The following is a 17,107-nucleotide window of genomic DNA, read 5'->3' as shown; positions in this document are numbered from 1 at the left end:
TTATGCACAGGGTCTGAGCTAAACCCTGATACCTGGGACATAAAACACCATCAAGTCCTCATGGGCAGGTAGCCTCATGACACCCACCGTTATTGCACCAATGTTTCACCTAAATGTAGTTCACACCTATGGCCTCATAGAAATTTCCCCATGACCAATTGATGGAGAAAGACAAAACCCAGGTTTAGTTTGTGATTGAGTTTGCTAAATTAATTAGTACAAGCTGAAAAAGCCTGATGATATATATATATACCACATTTCTACTCAGGGGTGGCTCCAAGAGGTAATGAGGAGAAAGTCTCCCAATGGACAGAACTTTGGGTGGTGCACTTTAGACATCAACTTTGTATGGAGACAGAATTGATCCAAAATAGGGTTACACATGAACTCTTGGGTAGTGGAAAATAGCTTAGCTGAATGGTCAGTGGCCAAGAAAGAGGAATATTGGGAGGTGGGACAAAGAAGCCTTGGGAGAAGGAAAGTGGATGAATGTATAAGTGTTCATAAAATGTGTGGATCTTGGTTTCTAATAAACCAAGAAGGCCCAGGAAGGACAGGAAGGGTCAACAAGTGGGGGCATGCCAACTTTTGTCCTTGATCACCTCAGTACTTGTACAATGGGCCAAAGGTATAGTTATAATACAGGAATGGAGTTATGCTTTGGTCCAATGGCATAGACTCCCTCTCACCAAGATTGACATAGCTGTTGTTGCAGCTTAGTGTCCAAGTTGTAAAAAGCAGAGTGCAATACCAAAGCCTTGATGTAGAACCATCCTTCAGAGACTAACCAGCCTCTTGGCAGTAAGTTAATTACATCAGACATTTTTTAGTCTGGAGAAGCCTCTAATTTCTTCCCGCTTGTATTAGCACTTATTCTAGATATTAGTTAACCTTTCCTTCCCACAGTGCCTCCTATCTAAGGACTGATAGAATACCTAATTTATAAATTTAGGGATCCTGCATATTGTTACCTTGTATCAAAGGACCCACTTTAGGGCAAAGAGCTGAGACAATGGCAACATGACCATGGGGTCCCTTGTTCCTACACTATACCACTCACATGGAAGCTTCTGGTCTGACAGAATGTAAAAATGGTGTAAATGGGTGATATGCCAGCTTGATTATCACACCCTCAGTGAACAGCTTCCATGGAGCAGACTATACAATGAAGCAATGGCCATTATATGATGCTCTGTCCACATTAGCCAGAATACCAGGGCCTCAGTAACCATAGGGATAAAGTTGAATTAGATCTTCTCATCACCATTCCTAGTGACATGTTTGGGAAACTTGTGCTTTCCATATCTGACACTTCAGACTCTGGGGAATTAGAGATTGGAGGACTTTGGGATAAGCTAGGGAGAATGCTCCCATCAGCTAATGGTGTGACATTTCCACCAAACCTAATGATTCAACTGCTGCCTGGTCATTTTGGGCTTCTCATGACATATAGGAAGTTATTAAATTTATGAGGGTTCTTTATCATGAGTATCCAGAGATGCTTCTACATAATGGGAGCATGAAGATGAATATCTGGAAGCTAGGTGGGTTCCCTGAGGACCTTTTGCTTCCATGTTTAGTGAGTGTAGTAAATGGGCAATTGCAGCAACCAAATCCTGACAGGAGCTAGGTCACTGGGCCTTAAATTCCTCCTTTCACTGGTCTGGACTGATGAGTTATTTAGGAATGTAAATAAACAATAATTCTTATTTTATAAAAATCAATTTCAAATATGGAAAGAGATACAGGACATTTTATGAAACAAAATGAGACCGACAGAAATAAAAAAGTAAACTATAATAAAAAAATCATACTTGTGGCCTCCAGCTGGCTTGGCTATTAGGCAGCCAGTAGTGTCCTCCTATGAGAAAAGGAGTGGGGCTGGGGTCAGGGCAGCTCTCATCTATACTCCCCTGTGCACTTGTATACTTGGAGCCCATAGGACAACATGGCAACAAAACAACCTGATATCAGCTAAGAAACAGAAATAAGAGTCAGTGAATCTGAAGAGAAATTGGATGTTCCCATTGGCTCCATAAGCACCTATGGACTATGGCATGAAAAGTAAAATGGGTCAATGATATTGAGAAATCAGTGCTCATAAAGAACTTTGAAAAGAGTGGATGGGCCCAAGTGACAGAAAATATGGACTGGATTTTTTACTGGGGGAGGTGCAAACAATCTGAAATGTTTTAGGGTCAAAACTGTGTACTGAAAAAAAAGACAATCTCCTCAACAAATGGTATTGGGAAAACTGGACAGCTACATGCAAAAGAATGAAACTGGACCACTTTCTTACACCATACACAAAACCAAATTCATAATGGATTAAAGACCTAAAGATCTAAATGTGAGACCTGAAACCATAAAAATTCTAGAGAACACAGGCAGTAACCTCTTTGACATTGGCCGTAGCAGCTTCTTATTAGATATGTCTTCTGAGGCAGGGAAACAAAAGCAAAAATAAACTATTGGGAGTTCATCAAAATAAAAAGCTTCTGCACAGTGAAGGAAACAATCAACAAAGCTAAAAGGCAGCCTATGGAATGGGAGAAGATATTTGCAAATAACATAAAGGGTTAGTATCCAAAATCTATGAAGAATTTATCAAACTCAAAATCCAAACAAATAATCCAGTTAAAAAATGGGCAGAAGATATGAATAGACATTTTCCAAAGAAGACATCCAGATGGCTAGGAGATACATGAAAAGATGCTCAACATCACTCATTACCAGGGAAATACAAATCAAAACTACAGTGAGATATCACCTCACACCTGTCAGAATGGCTAAAATTAACAGGAAACAACAGGTGTTGGAAAGAATGTGGAGAAAGGGGAATCCTTTTGCACTGTTGATGGGAATGCAAACTGGTGCAGCTACTCTGGAAAACATGGAGTTCATCCAAAAGTTAAAAATAGAACTATGATCCAGCAACTGTGCTATTAGGTATTTACCCAAAAGGATACAAAAATACTGATTCAAACATGCACCCTGATGTTTATAGACGCATTATCAAAAATAGCCAAATTATGGAAAGATCCCCTTTGTCCATTGTCCTGATGAATGGACAAAGATGCGGTACACACACACACACACACACACACACACACACACAATGGAACATCAGCCACAAAAAAGAATGAAATCTTGCCATTTGCAACTATGTGGATGAAGTTAGAGAGTATTATGCTAAGTGAAATAAGTCAGTCAGAAAAAGACAAATATCATATAATTTCATTCATATGTGAAATTTAAAAAACAAGGCAGACAAACCTAGGGGGAAAAAAGAGAGAGAGGCAAAACAGGAAACAAATCCTTTTTTTATAAAGTTTATTTTGAGAAAGAGAGAGATGGGGAGGAGGGGCAGAGAAAGTGGTAGAGAAAGAATCCCACCCAGGCCCTGCACTGCCAGTGAGGAGCCTGATGTAGGGCTGAAACTCACGAACCATGAGATAATGACCTGAGTTGAAATCAATAGCTGGACACTTAACTGCCTGAGCTACCCAGGCACCCCAACAGACTTTTTTTTTTTTTAACGTTTATTTATTTTTGAGACAGAGAGAGACAGAGCATGAACGGGGGAGGGTCAGAGAGAGAGGGAGACACAGAATCTGAAACAGGCTCCAGGCTCTGAGCAGTCAGCACAGAGCCCGACGCGGGGCTCGAACTCACATACTGCGAGATCGTGACCTGAGCCGAAGTCTGACGCTTAACCAACTGAGCCACCCAGGCGCCCCATCCAACAGACTTTTTTTAAGAAGAAAAGATTTTTTTAATGTTTATTCATTTTTGAGAGAAAGAGAGAGAGACAGAGTATAAGTGAGGGAAGGGCAGAGAGAGAGAGGGAGATACAGAATCTGAAGCAGGCTCCAGGCTCCAAGCTGTCAGCACAGAGCTGAACGTGGGGCTCGAACCCACGAACCGTGAGTCATGACTTGAGCTAAAGATCATGACTTGAGCTAAAGCTGTATGCTCAACTGACTGAGTCACCCAGGCGCCGCCCAATAGACTTTTAACTATAGAGAACAAACTGAGGGTTGCTGGAGGGGAGGTGGGTGGGAGGATGGGCTAAATGGGTGATGGGCATTAAGGAGGGTACTTGTTGTGATGAGCACTGGGTGTTATATGTAAGTGATGAGTCATTAAATTCTATACCTGAAATTAATATTACGCTGTACGTTAACTAACTGGAATTTAAATAAAAACTTGAAAAAAACACACAAAAGAAATCCTGCATATTGGTTCTCTGATGATCAAATAGGCAAACCACTTTTCATATTTGCCACATTTTCCAAACCACTATGAACTGACCCAGAAAAATCTGATGAAGGATGTTAAAAGATATAGGACATAAGCAAGAATAAAATATTGCCATTGAGACAACATGGATGAAATGAGGGCATTATGCTAAACGAAATAAGTCAAAAATGAAAAGATAAATATTGTAACATCTCACTTATATATGAAATCCAAAAAAGTACACAAAAAGACAAATGAAACAAGAATAACAGCAACAAAATGAACAAAAAAGAGAATAGATTGGTGGTTGCCTGAGGCTAGGGATGGGGGATGGGCAAAATGGGTGAAGGGGGTCAAAAGGTACAATACGTGAACAAATCATAGGGATGTAACGTACAGCCTGGTGACTACAGTTAATAATACTGTACTGCATATTTGAAAGTAGCCAGGAGAATGGATCTTAAAAGTTCTTATCACGAGAAAATAATTTTGTGTGGTGACGGATGTTAATCGGACTTACGATAATGATCATTTTGCAGTATATACAAACACTGAATCATTATGTTGTACATCTGAAATTAATATAACGTTATGTGAGTTATCCCTCAATAAAAAAAAAGAAAATGAAATTGATGACCAAAGGATTCACTGGGAAGAGTGCAGGATAGTTGGGCTAAAGGATGGTAGTAGCAAGGAGGTGTCCTGGGGTGCCTGGGTGGCTTAGTGGAGTGTCGGGCTCTTAGTTTTGGCTCAGGTCACGGTCTTGCAATTTGTGGGTTCTGGCACCATGTCGGGCTCTGTGTTAGCAGCGTGGAGCCTGCTTGCGATTCCCTCTCTCTCCCTCTCTCTCTGCCCCTCCCCTGCTTGCGTGTGCACACAGTCTCTCTCAAAATAAATAAATAAAACTTAGAAAAAAAAGTTAAAATAGAAGGTGTTTTCAGAGAGAAAGGACAGGGCAGGATTATACTGTGTGCCCTTTGGTAGACTTTATTTAATGAGATGATGAGACTGGGTGATTTGACATTCTAGAAGACATTCACCCATCAGATGTTCACCCACTACGTGCAGGGTATTGGCCTAGCCTGTGCCTTTGGTTCAGTACGCAGTTTGTGCATTGAATAAAGGTTGGGTTGGAGTGGTGGTCTAAAATCTAGGCCAATCCCTACTTGCCAACGGTGAACTTGTGGGAGTGATAACTGCCCACAGGAGCCCCTGTTTAATGTTCACACAAAGATTGTAGCGGTTCTCCTGGAAGCCCAGAGTTTCTTGAGAATGGTCATGTACAGCTCTTACTCTCAGGGCACTTTTAGGGTAAATCCACACATTTCCCTTGAGTGGGGACAGAATGTGTGACTTCTGGAATATGGTGAAGGTAAGGGATGTCACTTCCTTGATTAGGTAATGTTATAAAGCAAAGTGAAGGGATTTTGCAGAGGTAATTAAGATCCTAAGTCACTTGATTTTGAATTGGTCAAAAGGAGGGTTATACTGGGAGGGCCTGACTTAATCAGCCATTAAAAAAGGGACTTGACCCTTTTGTGCAGAGAGATGCTCTCCTGCTGGCATTCAGGAAGTAAAGTGTCATGTTGTGACTGCCTATAGAGGGCCATGTGGCAGGGACATACAGGTGGCCTCCAAGAGCTGAGGGCAGCTACCAGCGAGTAAGAAGCTGAGGCCCTCAGTTGTGAAGTTGCAAGGAAATGAGTTCTCCCCCAAAATTTGACTGAGCTTGGAAGAGGACTTTCATCCAGTAGAATCTCCAGGTGAGAAGGCAGCCTGGCCAACATTACAAGTGCAGTGGAGGACTAGCTCAGTTGCAACTCTTGACCCACAGAAACTGCCATAGCGTAATTATGATACAATAAATGTATTGTGTTAAGCAGCTGAGTTTGTGGTAATATGTTTTTTAAAAAGTTTATGTATTTATTTTGAGAGAGAGAGATAGAGAGTAGGGGAGGGGCAGAGAGAGAGGGAAAGAGAAAGAATCCCAAGCACACTCCGCACTGTCAGCATAGAGCCTGACACGGGGCTCGAACCCATGAACTGTGAGATCATGACCTGAGCCAAAACCGAGTTCGACATTCAACCGACTGAGCCACACAGGTGTCCCTGCGGTAATATTTTTTTACAGCAAGAGAAAACTAAACAGGTCGTGGCAGGAGAGGCAAAATTCTGGGGATGGCAGTGTTGATGACTGCTTTCTGGTGAGGATAGAATTGCTGATTAGTCCTGGAAATTGTTTTGGAAGCTTAATCACCTTAACCTGATTTTTGCGGTTAAGTACCAGCTACTGAATGCTAATAGATTTCATTTCTGCTTCAACTAACCAGAGAGGATTCTGTAATTTCACTAAAACCATTAACCGCTACAGCTTGCAAGAAGGTATCAATTCTCCTTGTGACTCAACTTCAAAACCCCTTATTGCTTCTAAATGTATTAATGCACTCAAATCCCAGAATGGTCTCAGTTTGGGGAGTGGGGAAATTACAAAGTGCAAAATGAAAGAAGAGGGCTTATAGTCGAAGTAAGATTTTGCTAATTTATATTGGGGAAAACTGGGGAAAATACGTGGAAGTAGACTCTGATGGTTGGACCAGGGAGGGAGTAAGATAAGTTAAATCAGGCTGTGATAATTGATATGGTGCCTTCACCCAGGATTCTTTACTAAGCAAAAGTATATATATTTTTTAAATTGTATGGTTGTTGAAGAAAACTGTTCCTGGCAGGTCTGGATATAGGCATGGAGAACTTCATTTCTAACCTTTGGATCTTATCTTTTAGATTTGTCCATGATCACCCCCATTGTAGGACCATCATAACCTCTATGCTTTCAAATACTGAAAACATATAATTTTCCCTAGTGATTCTGGTACATGATGTCTATTATACTTTTAGGGAAATCAGAAAGCAACATTAAGGGGATAAAAGTAAACCTTGGGGTAGTATGCTGATTCTGTGGCAGAAGGTGCCAAGATTGAGTAAAAGTGTAGATAATCGAGAAAGTGAGAGATTCTCAGTGATGGTATCACATTGTCACAAATGTATATACAGAAGACAGTTAATGCATGAATAGAGGGCATTGCCATTACCAGCTTGTAGCCAAATGCTGGGCAAATTCACCCTTTGCCTGGTTTTAATTACATGCTAAATGGGACATAAGCATTGCCTGTACTCTCTTCTATAGTAATTATTAAGCAGTACTTGAGTACTAGAGGATAGTGAACCTCAGCCCTTACTAAGAAAACTGTAGAAGGGTGTCTCTTCTAATTCTTTCTATAGTATTCCTATATGGCTTATAAAAAACACTTCACAGCTGACTGCTGACTACCACATTTTAAAAGCACTTCCATCGATAGCCTTTGCTATGCCAGACATGAGGACAACATTTCAAGCATTCAGCAGGTTAAAGGTGACTGGTTAGCTAAAGGTGACTAGGCTTTCGTATCTCATTTTGGAAAGCCAGTCAAGTATACAGTTTATCTTCATGTGAAATGGACTCCATTATGCAATTACTGTCCTCCTGTAAGGGTAACTGAATGCTGCAGCATACTATCACAACCTGATAGGATGAGATTTAAATACGATCAGTTTCAAAATAAGTTGATTCATTACATTGATAATATGATGATTTCCTCTTTGGAAGAGGAAGCCAAGGGCATTTGTAAATTATAATGTGCAGAAGTAGTCAAGGATGGCTGATTTAGGGTCAAGGCCAATCAGGCAAATATCCAGGAATATTCCAGGTTGAGGCCTTTAGGGACATTTCACAAATAGTAAAGAACAAATTACTGTCCCTTCTGGGTCCCACTAATGAGAAAAAGATATGAAGTCTTGTGGAGCTATATATATTCTGGTGGACACGTATACTGAATTTGAGTATCCTGTCCTCTGTAATATAGAGTGACTAGGGGAAAAAAAAAAGACTAAATTCAAACGAGCTGGAACAAAGGAAGTCTTTGAGGATATGTAAAGGGCACCTTTGGGACTATCTAATCCTAACAGACCAAGGGTTTTATATGTGTATACCAGTAAAACTCAGAGACTGCAGTTATTAGAAGTCTAATTCCGACGCTAAATGGCAGGTACTGGTATTTTGAATTAGAAGATTATGCTGTAACTTAGTATAAACCATTTGAGATATAAGTATTAGTGTGCTCTTAAGCTCTGGTGGCAACAGGTCATATGGCTGAAGGACAAACTTACCAAGATATATATTTTGATGTGAGTGATGTGAGAAAGACATTCAAATAAAGAAAGGGATGTACAACACAGTTCCTTGGAAAATGTAAACGTTATACTTACAAATATGTTGAAATGGAGTAAGTGCATCATATTCACGAGCAGGTAGCCTTTCTCTACCTCTAGGATCAATGATAGAACATCCTCTCCTGTTTGTGAGTGGTCTGAATTGTATGACTCTTCCCACGGACATGTAATAGGCTGCTTGCTCCACCAGTGGGAGCTCCTATACTGAAAAAAGACTTCTTATGGGAGTCTGCTGCTCTTTGCCCAGCTGCTAAATTGTTATTAGCCCAGCTATTTCCCTAGTTGAAAAAGGCAAAGGTACGTTTTAACAATATTCGTTCGCTCAGTACATGAGCATAGAATGTCTTTCCATTTCTTTGTGTTGTCTTCACTTTCTTTCATCAGTGTTTTACAGTTTTCAGAATACAGGTCAAAGGACCTCTTTGGTTAATTCTATTCCTAGGTATTTTGTTATTTTTGGTGCACTTGTAAATGAGGTTGTTTTAATTTCTCTTTCTGCTGCTTCATTATTATTGTATATAAATGCAACAGATTTCTGTACATTGATTTTGTATCCTGCAACTTTACTGAATTCATTTACCAGTTCTAGTAGTTTTTTTTGGTGGAGTCTTTGGGGTTTTCTGCATATAGTATCATATCATCTGCAAATAGTGAAAGTTTTACTTCTTCTTTACCAATTTGGATGCCTTTTATTTCTTTTTGTTGTTTCATTTCTGTGGCTAGGACTTCCCATGCTATGCTGAATATAAGTGGTGAAAGTAGGCATTCCCTATGATCCAGTAATCACACTACTGGGTATTTACCCCCAAAATACAAAAACACTAATTCAAAGGGATACATGAACCCCTATGTTTACTGCAACATTATTTACCATAACCAGACCATGAAGCAGCCCAAGTATCCATCGATAGATGAATGGATAAAGAAGATGTGGTTACACACACACACACACACACACACACACACACACACACACACACACATAATGGAATATTATTCAGCCATTAAAAAGAATGGAATCTTTCCATTTGCAGCAACATGGATATGAGCTAGAGAGTATAATGCTAAGTGAAATAAGTCAGGGAAACAAATACCATATGATTTCACTCATATGTGGAATTTAAGAAACAAAACAAATGAGCAAAGGAAAAAAAAGAGAGACAAAGCTAGAAACAGGCTTTTAACTATAGAGAACAAACAGGTGGTTACCAAAAGGAAGGTTCGTGGGAGGTGGGTGAAATAGATGATGGAAATTAAAGAGTACACTTATCCTGATGAGCACAGAATAGTGTATAGAATTGTTGAATCACTATATTGCACTCCTGAAACTAATGTAACAGTGTATATTAACTATTCTAGAATTAAAATAAATTTAAAAAAGAAAGAAAAAGGTAAAGGTAATTCTGCACAATGGGATAAACTGAAAGCAGTGCATAGAGCAATATAAAAAGAACTGAATATTGCTCTAGATCACAGTCCTGACATAAAATGCTATATAAAAATTGTGGGTATCACAAGCTCTTCGTCCATAGCCAATGGTCCAAGGGTATAGCTAATAAATGTTTAATGGATGAACAATAAAGAGTACCATCTGTGAAGAACACAACTGTGGAAGGCCTGTGGAATTTCAGAAAGAAAATTAAAGTAGATCATATTGATGCTCACCAAAAGAACCCAATTTTTCTTTCAGAGGAGAATTGGAATGCCAAGATGATGCCTTGGTCTGCTGCCTGCAGGTAGTCACTTGGATACATGAAATGAGGCATGGTCATGTCCAAGTCATACAACAATGAGTTTACAAAAACATATTCCACTGTCATCCAGCAGAGTCACTAATGTGGAAGTTACAAATATAATTTACTGAATGTTAACAACAGATAAACTATCTGAAATTGGCCTTGGGAAAATCCCCAATAACAAGACTGACTCAAAGCTGACAGGTGAATGACACAAGGTCCCTGCTAATATTTCTGAAGAATTCAAAAGGATTTTTAACAAAAATAACTATTTCTTACTCTTTAACAGAAATAGCAGCTAAAACACCATTAAGGTCATGGAAATAGGCATTTTATGTCAATTTGGAGCCATAACCTACACCTCATTGGATCAAGGAACACATTTGAATATGACTCTTATACAAAAATGGGTCAAAATAACACTTAACACCTATGGAGTAGTGACTTAATTGAACAACTAGAATGGGAAATATAAATATTTTTGTTAAAGACATGATAAGATCATAAAGAGATTCCTAGCTCAATTGGGTGAAAGTATGCCTCACAAGAAAATGAAGAGTGGTAAATGTAGAACCCTTTTAAAGAGATTTCTGCACATTGGAAAGTTTGTTGTTGTTGTTGTTGTCGTCAGCTCCAATGTCCCAGGCCCTGGACTACATTTGCATGTTTGAGGTAAAGGGGACGTAGCTTCTCAAAATAATCTATTCTTTTGAATTAGACTGTATTTATTCCTAAGGCATGTCTTGGTTGAATATTGATCTTGCCTCACGCATCCAAAGTAGAATCAATTATAAGTGCCACCCTATAATAATCTTATGATGATTTACCTCCCCAACTCTCACATCTCTCTCTGGGAATGGATAAAGGAGAGGTTTTGACGAGGTTCCTATTGCCGCCTTATAAGCTTTTTTTTTTTTTTTTAATCATTTATAAGATGCAGCATCTTCCACCCTTTTATTCTCAACTTTCTGTACCTGATATTTAATGTGCAACTCTTTTAGGTAGCATTTAGTTGCTACCTCTCTTTTAGTCAGAGAATTTAGTCCATTTACATTTATCATAATTACTCATGTAATTGAATTTAACTTCCTACCTCACCACTGTCACACCTGCTCTATATTCCTTTTTCTCTCCTTTCTTGCCTTATTTTGGATTATCCCCCCCCCCCCTTTTATTTTATCACTCCATTATTTCCTTTCTATTAGGAGGCAATCTTCTGGTCTTGTTTTAGTTGTTACCCTGGATGTTACCAAATGTATCCTATAAATTAGTACTTTTACCACTTCCTGGACAATATAAGGATCATTGCACAGTTTTAACATGTTTTACCCCTCTCCAACTTTTTGTGCTGTTATTGAAATGTATTTTGATTATATGTGTGTGTGTACATGTACATATATGTATGTATGTGTATAATCCTCAAGACATTATTGTTGCTATACAGTTCAATAGTCATGCAAACTTACTCACATGTTCAAACTTTCAGTAGGTCTTAATCCACTCCTCTATTTCAATGTTTCCATTTAGGAACATATTGCCTCTATAAAAGGAAATCCTTTCAGTATTTCTGTTGTAAATGTATACTGGTGCTGTCTTTAGCTGTCATTTGTCTGAAAATATTTCCCTTTCAATTATTTTTAAAAGGCAGACTTTTAATAACTGTTTTTATAACCAGGTTAAGTGATGAAGTTACAAAATAATTAGAAATTTCTGAGAGTTTTATTGTTTTAAAAAAAGGGCTCATTCATTACATACATAATGTCTAGTATTTCATTGGTATACCACTGTTCAAAAGATCCTGGCCAAAAAAGGCCCAAACAAAACACTCAATCCAATGTTTTAAGTCCTACTTTGTTAATTAAGCTTGTGTGCATATGAAGCCTCCTAAAAGAAAAGAGACACAAAATCAAGTAATGCTTAAATTGTTAGCCAGATTCCAGACAGGGAGACCGAGTAGATTTTTTCTGGGTTACTCCACTTGAATTATTGTTCAATTACTCAGCAATGGATCCCTAAAGAAATGAAAAATTAACATGGTAAGCAGGTCACTGCATTATTTGGACTATATGTCATAATTATATTTAGCAAATTCAGATAGCCACAATAAAAATAGCCTCCATCATCTGTAGTTTTGAAGATAATAATTCTCCATCTGGCTTTTTATTTTTGCTGGACAATACACAACTGATGAGCTATAAGTAATGCTGTTTTATATCATAAAATACTAGATTTTTTAATTTATGTTTGTAAGCACTTACTGTTTGAATCAAAGTTAGGCTTGTTAAATGATTAAAGGCAATTTTAGTACAGCAGCATGTACTTATGTCTTCTTAAGAGAATAAAATGCATAGAAGAAACAGCTTTTATTTTTGTTTGTAACCTATAAAATCGAGCTATTTTGCTGATGTGAAATAATAATAACTAATTTTAGGACAATACTACCTTCTGAAAATGCCACACGCCCACTTTTTAAATGCATCAAAATTATAGCATGTTCCATCTCAGACTTGGCCAGAGTAAAATTAGGCAAACAACTGATTGCTCAGCTGAAACAAAAGGTAATTAACATGTTGGGAACAAACTGTGAGCTGGGAGCATATAGCTAGATGAAAAGGCTTTTGATTTAAAGGCAAATTATCCCAAGTGGCCCTCTGGCACAGGCAATTTCTACTTTCACACTCATCAATGTGTCTGTGATCTCTCACCCTTAATTTCTTCCTTTTTAAAGGGCTGATTTGGACTGACTTATCTTTTTTTCCTACTTATAATATGTAATGCATTAACTTAATTACACATCTCTGTTTAAAATTACATTTTTTTTAACATTTATTTTATTTTTGAGACAGAGAGAGACAGAGCATGAACGGGGGAGGGGCAGAGAGAGAGGGAGACACAGAATCCGAAGCAGGCTCCAGGGTCTGAGCTGTCAGTACAGAGCCCAACATGGGGCTCGAACTCACAGACCGCGAGATCATGACCTGAGCCGAAGCTGGATGCTCAACCGACTGAGCCACCCAGGCGCCCCTAAAATAACATTTTTAAAAGAATAGATTTATTTTAGAATATTGCTCTTTTCCATTCTTCCATCTCATGAAGCAATTTGCTCACTTCTCCGTATTTCCCTTCCACACAATTTACATGTATCTTCTATCATCACTTAGCTTCTTGCTGTGATTTGGACTGACTTATTAAGAATGATGTCCTTAAGAGAAAAATCTTTTTGTGGTTATATGTAAACATGTGATAGGTTTGCAGAAGTTACAGTTAAAGATGGTAGTGAAGTAGTCAGCTATGTTCCATTTATTTGAAGGTCAAACCAGCTACACCCTCAAGACTTTCTCAATGGTGCTGAGATAGGCAGCTGTTTTCAGGTTCAATCCCAGGTTATACTTTGCAGCTGCGTACATGATTTGCCTGGCAGAAAACTCCCCAGTGTAAGGTAAACCAGAATGTACAATGTCTTTTCTCAGATACTCTGTTTTGGAACCCTGCTGTGGATATAACAGGAAAAGTTTGATGGTGCTTTCTACATTTTCTTTCTAAACTATCTAGAATAGACATGAGAAAGCAGTAGCTAGAATCTCTTTCATATTTAAGGTCAAAGAGCCATAGCTGACTACACACACACACAAACAAGCTGACTCCATATTCAGCATGGAGCCTGGTGAGGGACTCAGTTTCACAAGCCTGGGATCACGACCTGAGCTGAAATCAAGAGTCAGATGGGTGAACCAACTGAGCCATCCAGGTGCCCCATGATTTATATTCTTTAGTCACTCAAAGTAAGATACTGTCACTCCTTCAACATTCAAGTATAAATCAGGAATGACCGTAATGCTCCTCTTCAGAAAAATCTTATAAGCTCCTGGAGTTGTTGGTTCATTGGAAGCATCAGCAATGATCTTGGCTTTCATTCTGGGTGCACTGGACTTGGTTACCTGCTTTTCATTGGCAGTAGGAATAAGTATGCCAGTTTGCTGGCAAGATACTTCCTTCCTAGGGCTTTGCCTTGGAGAAACCCAGAATTGATTCACATTGCAACTTTATTTTTTTAAAAAATTAAGTTTATTTATTTTGAGAGAGAGTGAGTATGGAGGGACAGAGAGAGAGGGAGAGAGAATCCCAAGCAGGCTCCACACTGCCAGCACTGCCAGCACAGAGCCTGATGTGAGGCTTGAACTCACAAACCGTGAGATCATGTCCTGAGCAGAAACCAAGAGTCCTACGCTTGACTGAGCCACCCAGGTGCTCCGATTCATGTTGCAATTTCAAAGTCTTCTAGTTCCTTTTGGTCAATGCCATCTGAATTCCATATTCTCCCATTAGATTCACCAACACCAACACATTTAGCAAAATAATGTAACTATAGAGTGCAAAATTGCCAAAGCCCTAAATAAGAAATGTTTTCTTTCCAAACCCTGGTGTCATTCCAAAAATGCTCATGAAAGAAGCTTCACTGAGGAAGTTTTCAATCCCATGTAAAACACTGGCCAGTAGCGGAGATGTCGGCGGATGAGACCCCAACTGATGGATTTACCAGGATAGCCGGCATGTGTGTTAATTTGCATGCGCTATGCAAGCCCTATGATGCTGGCATAGGTGTCAGCAATCTGGGACATCTCTCACTCACATTGCCTATGTCTGAGGAAAGCACATCAATTCCAGGACGAATAAAGCCCTGTTTTGTTAGTTCCACGGTGAACCCCCTTGTGATCTTTCCCCACTTCCTTACTGGTGTAGTTTTGGGGATTAATCTTAACACCAGCATTAGCATCTCCAAATGGCACATCAACCACAGCACATTTAGACGTCATAAGGGAAGCCAAAACTTTTATCTTCCCTAGATTCACATCTTGGTTGTAAGGGGAGCGTGCAGTGCCGGCTGTGCTGGCCCCATAGCCCCAGATGACCTCTGGGGAGCCGTTGTCTTTCGGGATGGGGACCAGAAGGCTGAGCACATGGTTGCAGGGCTTCATGATTCGCAGGATGCCACGCACCCGGGGTGCAGCTTCTTCTCCTCACTCCTCTGGTTCTGGATGTGTGCCGCCAGCCCGTCCTCCGGGATGCCAGCCTCACGGTCGGTCGTAGAGGCTTTTCACCACCTTGAAGAGGTAGAAGCTCTCCTCACAGCCCGCTGCCTCCATGCTGTCACGTGGCCGGGTGGCTGTGCAGGCCCGCGCAGCTGCGGCGTTTCCTGGTAGGGCGACACGAGCTCTTGGAGGCCGGGGGGCGGGGTTGGGGGGAGTGGCCTTTTAAACTTCCCGCCTTCCCAGCAGTCTCCTTCCCTCGCACCGCCCACCGCCTGAGTGGGAGGAGTCGGCTGCACCTGATGGTCCTTTGAGAGGCAGGCCCGCCCTGACCAAAAAATGGAGGCCGTTAACCCAGGTGCCTTTCTTTCCCCACCCTTGGGTCGTCCCTGAATGGAGGTGGGGGGTCTGCATGCTTAAGGAATTCAGCCCGCACCGTAGAGCTCTGGGCGCTCAGGCCTGGGGCGCGCCCTGCGGTGCAAAGAGGGCTGCGAGCGCTGGAGGTGGACCTGAGGCTGTGCGGGCAGGGGATTCTGAGGGCCCAGAGTTCTGTTTGGAGCCTGAGTTCCACAGTGTGCTGGCTGCGGGACTCTGCAGGACCCTCACCCTGTGGAGGGTGACGGGTGGGAAGGAAGCCAAACAGGAACCCCTAAGTCTAGGCCCCGGGCCACAGTTGCCTGGGTCTAAAGGTGGTGCTGTTTAAAGGTATTTGTCCTTGGTCTCCGTCTGTTTTGAGAATTTTCTTTGTCTTGGGTTTTCAGTAGTTTATTATGCAGTGCTGAGGCGTGGTTTCTTTTGCGTTTATCCTGCTGGAGGTTCATAGTAGTTATTAGGCAACTCTCATCTTCAGACCCACCATTGGGTGCAGTGTGGGTTCTGGAAAGCTTATTTGACAACAAGACTTCTCTTAAATTCCGGCACTAACGGGAGACTGCTGTTTCTGTTAGCAGCCCAGCAGTAGCTGGGCTTCCACTTTCCAGCTTTTTCTTGGCACTCCCAGAACTGGTCTCCTTATGGCCTCTCAGCAAGAAAGTTCCCCTTCTCAGCTCCACAGGCTCCCTCCTCTGAACTCCTGAGACAGCAGCACGGACAGGCAGCACGCCTCTTCAGGGAAGTGAGTCCCAGCTCGCAGAGAATCTCTTGCAGGCTTGTAGTGGCTGGCAATCCAACTTCATCTTTTTCCCCTAGCCCTAAGGAGGGTAGCTACTTCCTGTAATTAACACCTCTGTATCACCATAATGTGCCCGTTTTGCTGTTTATTTATTTATTTTTTTAATTCAGGTTAGTTAACGTACTGTGTAGTCTTGAGTTTAGGAGCAGAACTCAGTGATTTATCTCTTCTATATGACACCCAAGTTCGCATCTCAACAAGTGCCTGCCTTAATGCCCATCACCCATTTAACCCATCCCCCTACCCACCTCCCCTCCAACAACCCTCAATTTGTTCTCTGTATTTAAGAGTCTCTTATGGTTTGCTTCCTCTTTCTATCTTATTTTTCCTTCTCTTCCCCTGTGTTCGTCTGTTGTGTTTCTCAAATTCCACATAGGAGTGAAATCATATGTGTCTTTCTCTGACTTTGCTTGGCATAATATACTCTGGTTCTATCCACGTTGTTGCAAATGGCAAGATTTCATTATTTTTCATCACCAAGTAGTATTCCATTGTGTGTGTGTGTGTGTGTGTGTGTGTGTGTGTGTGTGTGTATGTATGTATATATACATACATACATACACCACATCTTTATCCATTCATCAGTCGATGGACATTTGGGCTCTTTCCATAATTTGGTTATTGTTGATAATGCTGCTATAAACATTGGGGTGCATGTGCCCCTT

At 40.6% G+C, this 17,107-nt stretch overlaps 1 pseudogene; it reads right to left on the bottom strand.

Moving 5' to 3' along the window:
- Positions 1 to 13,564: 13,564 nt before the first annotated feature.
- Positions 13,565 to 15,388, bottom strand: LOC122225385 (annotated as a pseudogene).
- Between the last annotated feature and the right edge of the window lie 1,719 nt (positions 15,389 to 17,107).

The sequence above is a fragment of the Panthera leo genome, chromosome B4, assembly GCF_018350215.1.
Source record: "Panthera leo isolate Ple1 chromosome B4, P.leo_Ple1_pat1.1, whole genome shotgun sequence".
NCBI lineage: Eukaryota > Metazoa > Chordata > Mammalia > Carnivora > Felidae > Panthera > Panthera leo.
This window is presented reverse-complemented; position numbering and strand designations above follow the sequence as displayed.